The sequence below is a fragment of the Trichomycterus rosablanca genome, chromosome 1 (assembly GCF_030014385.1).
Source record: "Trichomycterus rosablanca isolate fTriRos1 chromosome 1, fTriRos1.hap1, whole genome shotgun sequence".
NCBI classification, from domain to species: domain Eukaryota; kingdom Metazoa; phylum Chordata; class Actinopteri; order Siluriformes; family Trichomycteridae; genus Trichomycterus; species Trichomycterus rosablanca.
The window spans coordinates 61223068-61242747 of record NC_085988.1 but is presented as its reverse complement, the minus strand read 5'-3'; positions in this window follow the sequence as shown (position 1 = coordinate 61242747).

Sequence of the window (19680 nt, the reverse complement as noted above, 5' to 3'; positions counted from 1 at the left end):
ACCTTAGTGGACCTTGGTAGACTTTAGTGGACATGGGAGACCTTACTGGACCTTGGTAGACCTTAGTGGACCTTGGTAGACCTTAGTGGACCTTGGTAGACTTTAGTGGACCTTGGTAGACCTTAGTGGACCTTGGCAGACCTTAGTAGAGCTTTGTGGACCTTCGTAGACCTTCGTAGACCTTAGTGGACCTTGGTAGACCTTAGTAGACCTTAGTGGACCTTGGTAGACGTTAGTGGACCTTGGTAGACCTTAGTGGACATGGGTAGACTTTAGTGGACCTTGGTAGACCATGGTAGACCTTAGTGGACCTTGGTAGACCTTACTGGACCTTGGTAGACCTTGGTAGACCTTAGAGGACCTTGGTGGACTTTAGTGGACCTTGGTAGACCTTGGTAGACCTTAGTGGACCTTGGTAGACCTAATTGGACCTTGGTAGACTTTAGTGGACCTTGGTAGACCTTAGTGGACCTTGGTAGACGTTGGTAGACCTTTGTGGACCTTGGAATACCTTAGTGGACCTTGGTAGACTTAATAGGACCTTGGTAGACCTTAGTGGACTTTGGCAGACCTTAGTAAACCTTGGTAGACTTCAGTGGACCTTGGTAGACCTTAGTGGACCTTGGTAGACCTTAGTGGACCTTGGAAGACCTTAGTGGACCTTGGTAGACTTTAGTGGACCTTTGTAGACCTTGGTAGACCTTAGTGGACTTTGGTAGACCTTAGTGGACCTTGGTGGACCTTGGTAGACCTTAGTGGACCTTGGTAGACCTTAGTGGACCTTGGTAGACTTTGGTGGACCTTGGTAGGCCTTAGTGGACCTTGGTAGACTTTAGTAGACCTTAGTGGACCGTGGTAGACCTTAGTGGACCTTGGTAGACCTTGGTGGACCTTGGTAGATCTTAGTGGACCTTGGTAGACTTTAGTGGACCTTGGTAGACCTTTGTGGATCTTGGTAGACTTAGTGGATCTTGGTATACCTTAGTGGACCTTGGTAGACTTAACTGGACCTTGGTGGACCTTGGTAGACCTTAGTGGACCTTGGTAGACCTTAGTGGACCTTGGTAGACTTTAGTGGACCTTGGTAGACCTTAGTGGACCTTGGTAGACCTTAGTGGACCTTGGTAGAACTTAGTGGACCTTGGTAGACCTTGGTAGACCTTAGTGGACCTTGGTAGACTTTAGTAGACCTTGGTAGACATTGGTAGACCTTGGTAGACCTTGGTAGACCTTAGTGGACCTTGGTAGACTTTAGTAGACCTTGGTAGACATTGGTAGACCTTAGTGGACCTTGGTAGACGTTAGTAGACCTTGGTAGACCTTGGTAGACCTTAGTGGACCTTGGTAGACCTTAGTGGACCTTGGTAGACCTTGTTAGACCTTAGTTGACCTTGGTAGACCCTAGTGGACCTTGGTAGACTTTAGTGGAACTTGGTAGACCTTGGTAGACCTTAGTGGACCTTGGTAGACCTTAGTGGACCTTGGTAGACCTTGGTAGACCTCAGTGGACCTTGGTAGACTTTAGTGGACCTTGGTAGACCTTAGTGGAGCTTGGTAGACTTTAGTTGACATGGGAGACCTTACTGGACCTTGGTAGACCTTAGTGGACCTTGGAAGACCTTAGTGGACCTTGGTAGACTTTAGTGGACCTTGGTAGACCTTAGTGGACCTTGGTAGACCTTAGTAGACCTTTGTGGACCTTCGTAGACCTTCGTAAACCTAAGTGGACCTTGGTAGACCTTAGTAGACCTTAGTGGACCTTGGTAGACGTTATTGGACCTTGGTACACCTTAGTGGACATTGGTAGACTTTAGTGGACCTTGGTGGACCGTGGTAGACCTTAGTGGACCTTGGTAGACCTTGGTGGACCTTGGTAGATCTTAGTGGACCTTGGTAGACTTTAGTGGACCTTGGTAGACCTTTGTGGATCTTGGTAGACTTAGTGGATCTTGGTATACCTTAGTGGACCTTGGTAGACTTAACTGGACCTTGGTGGACCTTAGTAGACCTTAGTGGACCTTGGTAGACCTTAGTGGACCTTGGTAGACCTTAGTGGACCTTGGTAGACTTTAGTGGACCTTGGTAGACCTTAGTGGACCTTGGTAGACCTTAGTGGACCTTGGTAGACGTTATTGGACCTTAGTGGACCTTGGTAGACGTTATTGGACCTTGGTACACCTTAGTGGACATTGGTAGACTTTAGTGGACCTTGGTAGACCATGGTAGACCTTAGTGGACCTTGGTAGACCTTACTGGACCTTGGTAGAACTTGGTAGACCTTAGAGGACCTTGGTGGACTTTAGTGGACCTTGGTAGACCTTGGTAGACCTTAGTGGACCTTGGTAGACCTAAGTGGACCTTGCTAGACTTTAGTGGACCTTGATAGACCATGGTAGACCTTAGTGGACCATGGTAGACCTTAGTGGACCTTGGTTATACGTTGGTAGACCTTAGTGGACCTTGGTAGACCTTGTTAGACCTTAGTGGACCTTGGTGGACCTTGGTAGACCTTAGTGGACTTTGGTAGACTTTAGTGGACCTTGGCAGGCCTTAGTGGACCTTGTTAGAATTTAGTAGACCTTAGTGGACCGTGGTAGACCTAAGTGGACCTTGGTAGACCTTGGTGGACCTTGGTAGATCTTAGTGGACCTTGGTAGACTTTAGTGGACCTTGGTAGACCTTAGTGGACCTTGGTAGACTTAGTGGATCTTGGTAGACCTTAGTGGACCTTGGTAGACTTAACTGGACGTTGGTGGACCTTAGTAGACCTTAGTGGACCTTGGTAGACCTTAGTGGACCTTGGTAGACTTAACTGGACCTTGGTAGACCTTAGTGGACCTTGGTAGACCTTAGTGGACCTTGGTAAACCTTAGTGGACATTGGTAGACCTTAGTGGACCTTGGTAGACCTTGGTAGACCTTAGTAGACCTTAGTGGACCTTGGTAAACCTTAGTGGACCTTGGTAGACCTTAGTGGACCTTGGTAGACCTTGGTAGACCTTAGTGGACCTTGGTAGACCTAGGTAGTCCTTGGTAGACCTTAGTGGACCTTGGTAGACTTTAGTCGACCTTGGTAGACCATGGTAGACCTTAGTGGACCTTGGTAGACCTTAGTAGACCTTGGTAGACCTTGGTAGACCTTGGTAGACCTTGGTAGACCTTGGTAGACCTTAGTGGACCTTGGTAGACCTTAGTGGACCTTGGTAGACCTTGTTAGACCTTAGTGGACCTTGTTAGACCTTAGTGGACATTGGTAGACTTTAGTGGACCTTGGTAGACCATGGTAGACCTTAGTGGACCTTGGTAGACCTTAATGGACCTTGGTAGACCTTGGTAGACCTTAGTGGACCTTGGTGGACTTTAGTGGACATTGGTAGACCTTGGTAGACCTTAGTGGACCTTGGAAGACCTAAGTGGACCTTGGTAGACTTTAGTGGACCTTGGTAGACCATGGTAGACCTTAGTGGACCTTGGTAGACCTTAGTGGACCTTGGTAGACTTTAGTGGACCTAGGTAGACCTTAGTGGACCTTGGTAGAACTTAGTTGACCTTGGTAGACTTAACTGGACCTTGGTAGAACTTAGTGACCTTAGTGGACCTTGGTAGAACTTAGTTGACCTTGGTAGACTTAACTGGACCTTGGTAGAACTTAGTAGACCTTATTGGACCTTGGTAGACCTTAGTGTACCTTGGTAGACCTTAGTGGACCTTAGTAGACCTTAGTGGACCTTGGTAGACCTTGGTAGACCTTGGTAGACCTTACTGGACCTTGGTAGACTTTAGTGGACCTTGGTAGACCATGGTAGACCTTAGTGGACCTTGGTAGACCTTAGTAGACCTTGGTAGACCTTAGTAGACCTTGGTAGACCTTGGTAGACCTTAGTGGACCTTGGTAGACCTTAGTGTACATTGGTAAAACTTGGTAGACCTTAGTGGACCTTGGTAGACTTTAGTGGACCTTGTTAGACCTTGGTAGACCTTAGTGGACCTTGGTAGACCTTAGTGGACCTTGGTAGACCTTGGTAGACCTCAGTGGACCTTGGTAGACCTTGGTGGACCTTGGTAGACCTTAGTGGACCTTGGTAGACTTTAGTGGACATGGGAGACCTTACTGGACCTTGGTAGACCTTAGTGGACCTTGGTAGACCTTAGTGGACCTTGGTAGACTTTAGTGGACCTTGGTAGACCTTAGTGGACCTTGGCAGACCTTAGTAGACCTTTGTGGACCTTCGTAGACCTTCGTAGACCTTAGTGGACCTTGGTAGACCTTAGTAGACCTTAGTGGACCTTGGTAGACGTTAGTGGACCTTGGTAGACCTTAGTGGACATTGGTAGACTTTAGTGGACCTTGGTAGACCATGGTAGACCTTAGTGGACCTTGGTAGACCTTACTGGACCTTGGTAGACCTTGGTAGACCTTAGAGGACCTTGGTGGACTTTAGTGGACCTTGGTAGACCTTGGTAGACCTTAGTGGACCTTGGTAGACCTAATTGGACCTTGGTAGACTTTAGTGGACCTTGGTAGACCTTAGTTGACCTTGGTAGACGTTGGTAGACCTTTGTGGACCTTGGAATACCTTAGTGGACCTTGGTAGACTTAACAGGACCTTGGTAGACCTTAGTGGACTTTGGCAGACCTTAGTAAACCTTGGTAGACTTCAGTGGACCTTGGTAGACCTTAGTGGACCTTGGTAGACCTTAGTGGACCTTGGAAGACCTTAGTGGACCTTGGTAGACTTTAGTGGACCTTTGTAGACCTTGGTAGACCTTAGTGGACTTTGGTAGAACTTAGTGGACCTTGGTGGACCTTGGTAGACCTTAGTGGACCTTGGTAGACCTTAGTGGACCTTGGTAGACTTTAGTGGACCTTGGTAGGCCTTAGTGGACCTTGGTAGACTTTAGTAGACCTTAGTGGACCGTGGTAGACCTTAGTGGACCTTGGTAGACCTTGGTGGACCTTGGTAGATCTTAGTGGACCTTGGTAGACTTTAGTGGACCTTGGTAGACCTTTGTGGATCTTGGTAGACTTAGTGGATCTTGGTATACCTTAGTGGACCTTGGTAGACTTAACTGGACCTTGGTGGACCTTAGTAGACCTTAGTGGACCTTGGTAGACCTTAGTGGACCTTGGTAGACCTTAGTGGACCTTGGTAGACTTTAGTGGACCTTGGTAGACCTTAGTGGACCTTGGTAGACCTTAGTGGACCTTGGTAGACCTTAGTGGACCTTGGTGGACCTTGGTAGACCTTAGTGGACCTTGGTAGACTTTAGTAGACCTTGGTAGACATTGGTAGACCTTGGTAGACCTTGGTAGACCTTAGTGGACCTTGGTAGACTTTAGTAGACCTTGGTAGACATTGGTAGACCTTAGTGGACCTTGGTAGACGTTAGTAGACCTTGGTAGACCTTGGTAGACCTTAGTGGACCTTGGTAGACCTTAGTGGACCTTGGTAGACCTTGTTAGACCTTAGTTGACCTTGGTAGACCCTAGTGGACCTTGGTAGACTTTAGTGGAACTTGGTAGACCTTGGTAGACCTTAGTGGACCTTGGTAGACCTTAGTGGACCTTGGTAGACCTTGGTAGACCTCAGTGGACCTTGGTAGACTTTAGTGGACCTTGGTAGACCTTAGTGGACCTTGGTAGACTTTAGTTGACATGGGAGACCTTACTGGACCTTGGTAGACCTTAGTGGACCTTGGAAGACCTTAGTGGACCTTGGTAGACCTTAGTGGACCTTGGTAGACCTTAGTAGACCTTTGTGGACCTTCGTAGACCTTCGTAGACCTAAGTGGACCTTGGTAGACCTTAGTAGACCTTAGTGGACCTTGGTAGACGTTATTGGACCTTGGTACACCTTAGTGGACATTGGTAGACTTTAGTGGACCTTGGTAGACCATGGTAGACCTTAGTGGACCTTTGTAGACCTTACTGGACCTTGGTAGAACTTGGTAGACCTTAGAGGACCTTGGTGGACTTTAGTGGACCTTGGTAGACCTTGGTAGACCTTAGTGGACCTTGGTAGACCTAAGTGGACCTTGGTAGACTTTAGTGGACCTTGATAGACCATGGTAGACCTTAGTGGACCATGGTAGACCTTAGTGGACCTTGGTTATACGTTGGTAGACCTTAGTGGACCTTGGTAGACCTTGTTAGACCTTAGTGGACCTTGGTGGACCTTGGTAGACCTTAGTGGACCTTGGTAGACCTTAGTGGACTTTGGTAGACTTTAGTGGACCTTGGCAGGCCTTAGTGGACCTTGTTAGAATTTAGTAGACCTTAGTGGACCGTGGTAGACCTAAGTGGACCTTGGTAGACCTTGGTGGACCTTGGTAGATCTTAGTGGACCTTGGTAGACTTTAGTGGACCTTGGTAGACCTTAGTGGACCTTGGTAGACTTAGTGGATCTTGGTAGACCTTAGTGGACCTTGGTAGACTTAACTGGACCTTGGTGGACCTTAGTAGACCTTAGTGGACCTTGGTAGACCTTAGTGGACCTTGGTAGACTTAACTGGACCTTGGTAGACCTTAGTAGACCTTAGTGGACCTTGGTAAACCTTAGTGGACCTTGGTAGACCTTAGTGGACCTTGGTAGACATTGGTAGACCTTAGTGGACCTTGGTAGACTTTAGTGGACCTTGCAAGACCTTTGTAGACCTTAGTGGACCTTGGTAGACCTTAGTGGACCTTGGAAGACTTTAGTGGACCTTGGTAGACTTAACTGGACCTTGGTAGACCTTAGTAGACCTTAGTGGACCTTGGTAAACCTTAGTGGACCTTGGTAGACCTTAGTAGACCTTAGTGGACCTTGGTAGACCTTAGTGGACCTTGGTAGACCTTAGTGGACATTGGTAGACTTTAGTGGATCTTGGTAGACCATGGTAGACCTTAGTGGACCTTGGTAGACCTTAGTGGACCTTGGTAGACCTTAGTGGACCTTGGTAGACCTTACTGGACCTTGGTAGACCTTGGTAGACCTTAGTGGACCTTTTTAGACCTTAGTGGACCTTGGTACACGTTGGTAGACCTTTGTGGACCTTGGTAGACCTTAGTGGACTTTGGTAGACCTTAGTGGACCTTGGTAGACCTTAGTGGACCTTGGTAGACCTTGGTAGACCTTAGTGGACCTTGGTAGACTTTAGTAGACCTTGGTAGATATTGGTAGACCTTGGTAGACCTTGGTAGACCTTAGTGGACCTGAGTGGACCTTGGTAGACCTGAGTGGACCTTGGTAGACCTTAGTGGACCTTGGTTGACCTTAGTGGACCTTGGAAGACCTTAGTGGACCTTAGTAGACCTTAGTGGACCTTGGTAGACTTTAGTGGACCTTGGTAGACCTTTGTGGACCTTGGTAGACCCTAGTGGACCTTGGTAGACTTTAGTGGACCTTGGTAGACCTAACTGGACCTTGGTAGACCTTAGTGGACCTTGGTAGACTTAACTGGACCTTGGTAGACCTTATTAGACCTTAGTGGCTTTTGGTAGAGCTTAGTGGACCTTGGTAGACCTTAGTGGACCTTGGTAGACTTAACTGGACCTTGGTAGACCTTAGTGGACCTTGGTAGACCTTATTGGACCTTTGATAGACCTTAGTGGACCTTGGTAGACTTTAGTGGACCTTTGTAGACCTTAGTGGACCTTGGTAGACCTTAGTGGACCTTGGTAGAATTTAGTGGACCTTGGTAGACCTTAGTGGACCTTGGTAGACTTAACTGGACCTTGGTAGACCTTAGTGGACCTTGGTAGACCTTAGTGGACCTTGGTAAACCTTAGTGGACCTTGGTAGACTTAACTGGACCTTGGTAGACCTTAGTGGACCTTGGTAGACCTTAGTGGACCTTGGTAGACTTAACTGGACCTTGGTAGACCTTAGTGCACCTTGGTAGACCTTAGTGGACCTTGGTAGACTTTAGTGGACCTTGGTAGACCTTAGTGGACCTTGGTAGACTTAACTTGACCTTGGTAGACCTTAGTGGACCTGAGTGGACCTTGGTAGACCTGAGTGGACCTTGGTTGACCTTAGTGGACCTTGGTAGACTTTAGTGGACCTTGGTAGACCTTAGTGGACCTTGGTAGACCTTAGTGGACCTTGGTTGACCTTCGTGGACCTTGGTAGACTTAACTGGACCTTGGTAGACCTTAGTGGACCTTGGTAGACCTTGGTAGACCTTAGTGGACCTTGGTAGACCTTGGTAGACCTTAGTGGACCTTGGTAGACTTTAGAAGACCTTGGTAGACCTTGGTAGACCTTAGTGGACCTTGGTAGACATTAGTGGACCTTGGTAGACCTTAGTGGACCTTGGAAGACTTTAGTGGACCTTGACACTTAACCTTGGACCTTGGACTTAACAGTTATTGAAGTTTTAAAATAGTTAAATACTTGCAAGGCTGTTGAGGTTTTGGCTATGCTGTATTTGAATCGTATTAATATCGTGGATAAAAGCAGTTTGTTATTAGGTATTAAAAGGTAAAAGTTTAAAAATAAAAAATGTAGTGTGTTATGTGGGTTTTTCTTGATAAAATAAATCTTGTTTCAGCAAAATTTCATGAATTATTTTACAGTTATTGAAGTTTTAAAATAGCTAAATACTTGCAATGCTATTGAGGTTTTGTCTATGCTGTATTTGAATGGTATTAATATCGTGGATAAAAGCAGTTTGTTATTAGGTATTAAAAGGTAAAAGTTTAAAAATAAAAAATGTAGTGTGTTATGTGGGTTTTTCTTGATAAAATGAATCTTGTTTCAGCAAAATTTTATGATTTTTTTAACAGTCCTTTAGTGGACTTTAGTGGACCTTGGAAGACCTTAGCGGACCTTGGTAGACTTAACTGGACCATGGTAGACCTTAGTGGACCTTGGTAGACCTTAGTGGACCTTGGTAGACCTTAGTGGACCTTGGTAGACTTTAGTGGACCTTGGTAGACCTTAGTGGACCTTAGTAGACCTTAGTGGACCTTGGTAGACTTAACTGGACCTTGGTAGACCTTAGTGGACCTTAGTGGACCTTGGTAGACCTTAGTAGACCTTGGTAGACCTTAGTGGACCTTGGTAGACCTTGGTAGACCTTGGTAGTCCTTAGTGGACCTTGGTAGACTTAACTGGACCTTGGTAGACCTAAGTAGACCTTAGTGGACCTTAGTAGACCTTAGTGGACCTTGGTAGACCTTAGTGGACCTTGGTAGACTTTAGTGGACCTTGGTATACCTTGGCAGACCTTAGTGGACCTTGGTAGACCTTAGTGGACCTTGGTAGACCTTGGTAGACCTTGGTAAGTCCTTAGTGGACCTTGGTAGACTTTAGTGGACCTTGGTAGACTTTAGAAGACCTTGGTAGACCTTGGTAGACCTTAGTGGACCTTGGTAGACATTAGTTGACCTTGGTAGACATTAGTTGACCTTGGAAGACTTTAGTGGACCTTGACACTTAACCTTGGACCTTGGACTTAACAGTTATTGAAGTTTTAAAATAGCTAAATACTTGCAAGGCTGTTGAGGTTTTGGCTATGCTGTATTTGAATCGTATTAATATCGTGAATAAAAGCAGTTTGTTATTAGGTATTCAAAGGTAAAAGTTTAAAAATAAAAAATTTAGTGTGTTATGTGGGTTTTTCTTGATAAAATGAATCTTGTTTCAGCAAAATTGTATGATTTTTTTAACAGTCCTTTAGTGGACTTTAGTGGACCTTGGAAGACCTTAGTGGACCTTGGTAGACTTAACTGGACCATGGTAGACCTTAGTGGACCTTGGTAGACCTTATTGGACCTTGGTTGACCTTGGTGGACCTTAGTGGACCTTGGTAGACCTTAGTGGACCTTGGTAGACCTTGATAGACCTTAGTGGACCTTGGTAGACCTTAGTGGACCTTGGTAGACTTTAGTTGACCTTGGTAGACCTTGGTAGACCTTAGTGGACTTTGGTAGACCTTGGTAGACCTTGGTAGACCTTGGTAGACTTTAGTGGACCTTGGTACACCTTAGTGGACCTTGGTACACCTAAGTGGACCTTGGTACACCTTAGTGGACCTTTCTAGACCTTAGTGGACCTTGGTAGACTTTAGTGGACCTTGATAGACCTTGGTAGACCTTGGTAAACCTTAGTGGACCTTGGTAGACCTTAGTGGACCTTGGTAGACCTTGGTAGACCTTAGTGGACCTTGGTAGACCTTAGTGGACCTTGGTAGACTTTAGTGGACCTTGGTAGACCTTAGTGGACCTTGGTAGACCTTAGTGGACCTTGGTAGACCTTAGTGGACCTTGGTAGACTTAACTGGACCTTGGTAGACCTTATTGGACCTTGGTAGACCTTAGTGGACCTTGGTAGACCTTGGAAGACCTTAGTGGACCTTGGTAGACTTTAGTGGACCTTGGTAGACCTTGGTAGACCTTAGTGGACCTTGGTAGACCTTATTGGACCTTGGTAGAATTTAGTGGACCTTGGAAGACCTTGGTAGACCTTAGTGGAAAGTGGTAAACCTTAGTGGACCTTGGAAGACCTTGGTAGACCTTAGTGGACCTTGGTAGACCTTGGTAGACCTTGGTAGACCTTGGTACACTTTAGTGGACCTTGGTACACCTTAGTGGACCTTTCTAGACCTTAGTGGACCTTGGTAGACTTTAGTGGACCTTGGTAGACCTTGGTAGACCTTGGTAGACCTTGGTAAACCTTAGTGGACCTTGGTAGACCTTAGTGGACCTTGGTAGACCTTGGAAGACCTTAGTGGACCTTGGTAGACCTTAGTGGACCTTGGTAGACTTTAGTGGACCTTGGTAGACTTTAGTGGACCTTGGTAGACCTTAGTGGACCTTGGTAGACCTTAGTGGACCTTGGTAGACTTAACTGGACCTTGGTAGACCTAAGTAGACCATAGTGGACCTTGGTAGACCTTAGTGGACCTTGGTAGACCTTAGTGGACCTTGGTAGACCTTGGTAGACCTTTGTAGACCTTAGTGGACCTTGGTAGACTTTAGTGGACCTTGGTAGACCCTGGTAGACCTTAGTGGACCTTGGTAGACCTTAGTAGACCTTGGTAGACCCTAGTGGACCTTGGTAGACTTTAGTGGACCTTGGTAGACCTTGGTAGACCTTAGTGGACCTTGGTAGACCTTAGTGGACCTTGGTAAACCTTGTTAGACCTTAGTGGACCTTGGTAGACCTTAGTGGACCTTCCTAGACCTTAGTGGACCTTGGTAGACTTTAGTGGACCTTGGTAGACCTTGGTAGACCTTGGTAGACCTTAGTGGACCTTGGTAGACCTTAGTGGACCTTGGTAGACCTTGGTAGACCTTAGTTGACCTTGGTAGAACTTAGTGGACCTTGGTAGACCTTAGTAAACCTTGGTAGACTTTAGTGGACATGGGAGAGCTTACTGGACTTTGGTAGACCTTAGTGAAACTTGGTAGATCTTAGTGGACCTTGGTAGACTTTAGTGGACCTTGGTAGACCTAAGTGGACCTTGGTAGACCTTAGTAGACCTTATTGGACCTTCGTAGACCTTAGTGGACCTTGGTAGACCTTAGTAGACCTTAGTGGACCTTGGTAGACCTTAGTGGACCTTGGTAGACCTTAGTGGACATTGGTAGACTTTAGTGGACCTTGGTAGACCATGGTAGACCTTAGTGGACCTTGGTAGACCTTGGTAGACCTTACTGGACCTTGGTAGACCTTGGTAGACCTTAGAGGACCTTGGTGGACTTTAGTGGACCTTGGTAGACCTTGGTAGACCTTAGTGGACATTGGTAGACCTAAGTGGACCTTGGAAGACGTTGGTAGACCTTTGTGGACCTTGGTAGACCTTAGTGGACCTTGGTAGACCTTGGTAAACCTTAGTGGACCTTGGTAGACCTTAGTGGACCTTGGTAGACTTTAGTGGACCTTGGTACACCTTAGTGGACCTTGGTAGACCTTAGTGGACCTTGGTAGACTTAACTGGACCTTGGTAGACCTTAGTACACCTTGATAGACCTTGATAGACCTTGGTAGACCTTAGTGGACCTTGGTAGACCTAAGTGGACCTTGGTAGACTTTAGTGGACCTTGGTAGACCATGGTAGACCTTAGTGGACCTTGGTAGACCTTAGTGGACCTTGGAAGACGTTGGTAGACCTTTGTGGACCTTGGTAGACCTTAGTGGACCTTGGTAGACCTTAGTGGACCTTGGTAGACCTTGGTAAACCTTAGTGGACCTTGGTAGACCTAATTGGACCTTGGTAGACTTTAGTGGACCTTGGTAGACCTTGGTAGACCTTGGTAGACCTTAGTGGACCATAGTGGACCTTGGTAGACCTTAGTGGACCTTGGTCGACCTTAGGGGACCTTGGTAGACCTTGGTAGACTTTATTGGACCTTGGTAGACCTTAGTGGACCATGGAAGACTCACCAGGACCTTGGTAGACCTTAGTAGACCTTAGTGGACCTTGGTAGACCTTAGTGGACCTTGGTAGACTTAACTGGACCTTGGAAGACCTTAGTGGACCTTGGTAGACCTTAGTGGACCTTGGTAGACCTTGGTAGACCTTGGTAGACCTTACTGGACCTTGGTAGACTTTGGTGGACCTTGGTAGACCTTGGTAGACCTTGGTAGACCTTAGTGGAACTTTGTAGACTTTAGTGGACCTTAGTGGACCTTGGTAGACCTTAGTGGACCTTAGTGGACCTTGGTAGACCTTAGTGGACCTTGGTAGACCTTGGAAGACTTTAGTGGACCTTGTTAGACCTTAGTAGACCATGGTAGACTTACCAGGACCTTGGTAGACCTTAGTAGACCTTAGTGGACCTTGGTAGACCTTAGTGGACCTTGGTAGACTTAACTGGACCTTGGTAGACCTTAGTGGACCTTGGTAGACCTTAGTGGACCTTGGTAGACCTTAGCAGGCCTTGGTAGACCTTGGTAGACCTTGGTAGACCTTACTGGACCTTGGTAGACTTTTGTGGACCTTGATAGACCTTGGTAGACCTTGGTAGACCTTAGTGGAACTTTGTATATTTTAGTGGACCTTAGTGGACATTGGTAGACCTTAGTGGACCCTGTTACACCTTGGTAGACCTTAGTGGACTTTGGCAGACCTTAGTAAACCTTGGTAGACTTTAGTGGACCTTGGTAGACCTTAGTGGACCTTGGTAGACCTTAGTGGACCTTGGTAGACCTTAGCAGGCCTTGGTAGACCTTGGTAGACCTTGGTAGACCTTACTGGACCTTGGTAGACTTTTGTGAACCTTGGTAGACCTTGGTAGACCTTGGTAGACCTTAGTGGAACTTTGTATATTTTAGTGGACCTTAGTGGACCTTGGTAGACCTTAGTGGACCCTGGTACACCTTGGTAGACCTTAGTGGACTTTGGCAGACCTTAGTAAACCTTGGTAGACTTTAGTGGACCTTGGTAGACCTTAGTGGACCTTGGTAGACCTTAGTGGACCTTGGTAGACCTTAGTGGACCTTGGTAGACTTTAGTGGACCTTGGTAGACCTTGGTAGACCTTAGTGGAACTTGGTAGACCTTAGTGGACCTTGGTAGACCTTGGTAGACCTTAGTGGACCTTGGTAGACCTTAGTGGACCTTGGTAGACCTTAGTGGACCTTGGCAGACCTTAGTGGACCGTGGTAGACCTTAGTGGACCTTGGTAGACCTTGGTGGACCTTGGTAGATCTTAGTGGACCTTGGTAGACCTTAGTGGACCTTGGTAGACTTAAGTAGACCTTGGTAGACCTTGGTAGACCTTAGTGGACCTTGGTAGACCTTAGTGGACCTTGGTAGACCTTGGTAGACCTTAGTGGACCTTGGTAGACCTTAGTGGACCTTGGTAGACCTTACTGGACCTTGGTAGACTTTAGTGGACCTTGGTAGGCCTTAGTGGACCTTGGTAGACTTTAGTAGACCTTAGTGGACCGTGGTAGACCTTAGTGGACCTTGGTAGACCTTGGTGGACCTTGGTAGATCTTAGTGGACCTTGGTAGACTTTAGTGGACCTTGGAAGACCTTAGTGGACATTGAAAGACTTTAGTGGATCTTGGTAGACCTTAGTGGACCTTGGTAGACTTAACTGGACCTTGGTGGACCTTAGTAAACCTTAGTGGACCTTGGTAGACCTTAGTGGACCTTGGTAGACTTAACTGGAACTTGCTAGACCTTAGTAGACCTTAGTGGACCTTGGTAGACCTTAGTTGACCTTGGTAGACCTTAGTGGACCTTGGTAGACATTGGTAGACCTTAGCGGACCTTGCAATACCTTGGTAGAGCTTAGTGGACCTTGGTAGACCTTAGTGGACCTTGGTAGACCTTAGTGGACCTTGGTTGACCTTGGTGGACCTTAGTGGACCTTGGTAGACCTTAGTGTACCTTGGTAGACCTTAGTGGACCTTGGTAGACCTTAGTGGACCTTGGTAGACCTTAGTGGACCTTGGTAGACTTTAGTGAACCTTGGTAGACCTTGGTAGACCTTAGTGGACCTTGGAAGACCTTGGTAGATTTTGGTAGACCTTGGTAGACCTTGGTAGACCTTGGTAGACTTAGTGGACCTTGATACACCTTAGTGGACCTTTCTAGACCTTAGTGGACCTTGGTAGACTTTAGTGGACCTTGGTAGACCTTGGTAGACCTTGGTAAACCTTAGTGGACCTTGGTAGACCTTAGTGGACCTTGGTAGACCTTGGTAGACCTTAGTGGACCTTGGTAGACCTTAGTCGACCTTGGGAGACCTTAGTGGACCTTGGTAGACTTAACTGGACCTTGGTAGACCTTAGTGGACCTTGGTAGACCTTGGTGGACCTTAGTGGATCTTGATAGACTTTAGTGGACCTTGGTAGACCCTGGTAGACCTTAGTGGACCTTGGTAGACCTTAGTAGACCTTGGTAGACCTTAGTGGACCTTGGTAGACCTTGGTAGACCTTAGTGGACCTTGGTAGACCCTAGTGGACCTTGGTAGACTTTAGTGGACCTTGGTAGACCTTGGTAGACCTTAGTGGACCTTGATAGACCTTAGTGTACCTTGGTAAAACTTGGTAGACCTTAGTGGACCTTGGTAGACCTTAGTGGACCTTCCTAGACCTTAGTGGACCTTGGTAGACTTTAGTGGACCATGGTAGACCTTGGTAGACCTTAGAGGACCTTGGTGGACTTTAGTGGACCTTGGTTGATCTTGGTAGACCTTAGTGGACCTTGGTAGACCTAAGTGGACCTCGGTAGACTTTAGTGGACCTTGGTAGACCATGGTGGACCTTGGTAGACCTTAGTGGACCTTGGTAGACCTTGGTAGACCTTTGCGGACCTTGGTAGACCTTAGTGGACCTTGGTAGACCTTAGTGGACCTTGGTAGACTTTAGTGGACCTTGGTAGACAATAGTGGACCTTGGTAGACTTAACTGGACCTTGGTAGACCTTAGTGGACCTTAGTGGACCTTGGTAGACCTTAGTGGACCTTGTTAGACTTAACTGGACCTTGGTAGACCGTAGTGGACCTTGGTAGACCTTGGTAGACCTTAGTGGACCTTGGTAGACCTTAGTGGACCTTGGTAGACCTTAGTGGACGTTGGTAGACTTTAGTGGACCTTGGTAGACCTTAGTGGACCATGGTAGACTTTAGTGGACCTTGGGAGACCTAAGAGGACTTTGGTAGACCTTAGTGGACCTTGGTAGACCTTAGTGGACCTTGGTAGACTTTAGTGGACCTTGGTAGACCTTAGTGGACCTTGGTAGACCTAAGTAGACCTTAGTGGACCTTCGTAGACCTTAGTGGACCTTGGTAGACCTTGGTAGACCTTAGTGGACCTTGGTAGACCTTAGTGGACCTTGGTAGACCTAAGTAGACCTTAGTGGACCTTCGTAGACTTTAGTGGACCTTGGTAGACCTTGGTAGACCTTAGTGGACGTTGGTAGACCTAAGTGGACCTTGGTAGACTTTAGTGGACCTTGGTAGACCTTGCTAGACCTTAGTGGACCTTGGTAGACCTTAGTGGACCTTGGTAGACCTTATTGGACCTTGGTAGACCTTATTGGACCTTGGTAGACCTTAGTGGACCTTGGTAGACCTTAGTGGACCTTGGTAGACTTAACTGGATCTTGGTAGACCTTAGTGGACCTTGGTAGACTTAACTGGACCTTGGTAGACCTTAGTGGACTTTGGCAGACCTTAGTAAACCTTGGTAGACTTTAGTGGACCTTGGAAGACCTTAGTGGACCTTGGTAGACCTTAGTGGACCTTGGTAGACTTTATTGGACCTTGGTAGACCTTGGTAGACCTTAGTGGAATTTGGTAGACCTTAGTGGACCTTGGTAGACCTTAGTGGACCTTGGTAGACCTTAGTGGACCTTAGTAGACCTTAGTGGACCTTGGCAGACTTTAGTGGACCTTGGTAGGCCTTAGTGGACCTTGGTAGACTGTAGTAGACCTTAGTGGACAGTGGTAGACCTTAGTGGACCTTGGTAGACCTTGGTGGACCTTGGTAGATCTTAGTGGACCTTGGTAGACTTTACTGGACCTTGGTAGACCTTAGTGGACCTTGGTAGACTTAAGTGGATCTGGTAGACCTTAGTGGACCTTGGAAGACTTAATTGAACCTTGGTGGACCTTAGTAGACCTTAGTGGACCTTGGTAGACCTTAGTGGACCTTGGTAGACTTAACTGGACTTTGGTAGACCTTAGTAGACCTTAGTGGACCTTGGTAGACCTTAGTTGACCTTGGTAGACCTTAGTGGACCTTGGTAGACATTGGTAGACCTTAGTGGACCTTGGTAGACTTTATTGGACCTTGCAAGACCTTGGTAGACCTTAGTGGACCTTGGTAGACCTTAGTGGACCTTGGTTGACCTTGGTGGACCTTGGTGGACCTTGGTAGACCTTAGTGGACCTTGGTAGACCTTGGTAGACCTTAGTGGACCTTGGTAGACTTTAGTGGACCTTGGTAGACCTTGGTAGACCTTAGTGGACCTTGGTAGACCTTGGTAGACCTTGGTAGATTTTGGTAGACCTTGGTAGACCTTGGTAGACCTTGGTAGACCTTAGTGGACCTTGGTACACCTTAGTGGACCTTTCTAGACCTTAGTGGATCTTGGTAGACTTTAGTGGACCTTGGTAGACCTTGGTAAACCTTAGTGGACCTTGGTAGACCTTAGTGGACCTTGGTAGACCTTGGTAGACCTTAGTGGACCTTGGTAGACTTTAGTGGACCTTGGTAGACCTTAGTGGACCTTGGTAGACATTAGTGGACCTTGGTAGACTTAACTGGAGCTTGGTAGACCTTAGTACACCTTAGTGGACCTTGGTAGACCTTAGTGGACCTTGGTAGACCTTAGTGGACCTTGGTAGACCTTGGTAGACCTTGGTAGACCTTAGTGGACCTTGGTAGACTTTAGTGGACCTTGGTAGACCCTGGTAGACCTTAGTGGACCTTGGTAGACCTTAGTAGACCTTGGTAGACCTTGGTAGACCTTGGTAGACCTTAGTGGACCTTGGTAGACCTTAGTGGACCTTGGTAGACCTTGGTAGACCTTAGTGGACCTTGGTAGACCCTAGTGGACCTTGGTAGACTTTAGTGGACCTTGGTAGACCTTGGTAGACCTTAGTGGACCTTGGTAGACCTTAGTGGACCTTGGTAAAACTTGGTAGACCTTAGTGGACCTTGGTAGACCTTAGTGGACCTTCCTAGACCTTAGTGGACCTTGGTAGACTTTAGTGGTTTGGTAGACCTTGGTAGACCTTAGTGGACCTTGGTAGACCTTAGTGGACCTTGGTAGACCTTGGTAGACCTTGGTAGACCTTAGTGGACCTTGGTAGACCTTAGTGGACCTTGGTAGACCTTAGTGGACCTTGGTAGACTTTAGTGGAAATGGGAGACCTTACTGGACCTTGGTAGACCTTAGTGGACCTTGGTAGACCTTAGTGGACCTTGGTAGACTTTAGTGGACCTTGGTAGACCTTAGTGGACTTTGGTAGACCTTAGTAGACCTTAGTGGACCTTCGTAGACCTTCGTAGACCTTAGTGGACCTTGGTAGACCTTAGTAGACCTTAGTGGACCTTGGTAAACGTTAGTGGACCTTGGTAGACCTTAGTGGACATTGGTAGACTTTAGTGGACCTTGGTAGACCATGGTAGACCTTAGTGGACCTTGGTAGACCTTACTGGACCTTGGTAGACCTTGGTAGACCTTAGAGGACCTTGGTGGACTTTAGTGGACCTTGGTAGACCTTGGTGGACCTTAGTGGACCTTGGTAGACCTAAGTGGACCTTGGTAGACTTTAGTGGACCTTGGTAGACCATGGTAGACCTTAGTGGACCTTGGTAGACCTTAGTGGACCTTGGTAGACGTTGGTAGACCTTTGTGGACCTTGGTAGACCTTAGTGGACCTTGGTAGACTTAACAGGACCTTGGTAGACCTTAGTGGACCTTGGTAGACCTTAGTGGACCTTGGTAGACTTTAGTGGACCTTGAAAGACCTTGGTAGACCTTAGTGGACCTTGGTAGACCTTAGTGGACCTTAGTGGACCTTGGTAGACCTTGTTAGACCTTAGTGGACCTTGGTGGACCTTGGTAGACCTTAGTGGACCTTGGTAGACCTTAGTGGACCTTGGTAGACTTTAGTGGACCTTGGCAGGCCTTAGTGGACCTTGGTAGACTTTAGTAGACCTTAGTGGACCGTGGTAGACCTAAGTGGACCTTGGTAGACCTTGGTGGACCTTGGTAGATCTTAGTGGACCTTGGTAGACTTTAGTTGACCTTGGTAGACCTTAGTGGACCTTGGTAGACTTAGTGGATCTTGGTAGGCCTTAGTGGACCTTGGTAGACTTAACTGGACCTTGGTGGACCTTAGTAGACCTTAGTGGACCTTGGTAGACCTTAGTGGACCTTGGTAGACTTAACTGGACCTTGGTAGACCTTAGTAGACCTTAGTGGACCTTGGTAGACCTTTGTGGACCTTGGTAGACCTTAGTGGACCTTGGTAGACATTGGTAGACCTTAGTGGACCTTGGTAGACATTGGTAGACCTTAGTGGACCTTGGTAGACTTTAGTGGACCTTAGTGGACCTTGGTAGACCTTAGTGGACCTTGGTAGAACTTTGTAGACCTTAGTGGACCTTGGTAGACCTTAGTGGACCTTGGAAGACTTTAGTGGACCTTGGTGGACCTTGGTACACCTTAGTGGACCTTGGTAGACCTTGGTAGACCTTGGTAGACCTTGGTAGACCTTGGTAGACCTTAGTGGACCTTGGTACACCTTAGTGGACCTTTCTAGACCTTAGTGGACCTTGGTAGACTTTAGTGGACCTTGGTAGACCTTGGTAGACCTTGGTAGACCTTGGTAAACCTTAGTGGACCTTGGTAGACAGTAGTGGACCTTGGTAGACCTTGGTAGACCTTAGTGGACCTTGGTAGACCTTAGTGGACTTTGGTAGACTTTAGTGGACCTTGGTAGACCTTAGTGGACCTTGGTAGACCTTAGTGGACCTTGGTAGACTTAACTGGACCTTGGTAGACCTTAGTAGACCTTAGTGGACCTTGGTAGACCTTAGTGGACCTTGGTAGACCTTAGTGGACCTTGGTAGACTTTAGTGGACCTTGGTAGACCCTGGTAGAACTTAGTGGACCTTGGTAGACCTTAGTAGAACTTGGTAGACCTTGGTAGACCTTGGTAGACGTTAGTGGACCTTGGTAGACCTTGGTAGACCTTGGTAGACCTTAGTGGACCTTGGTA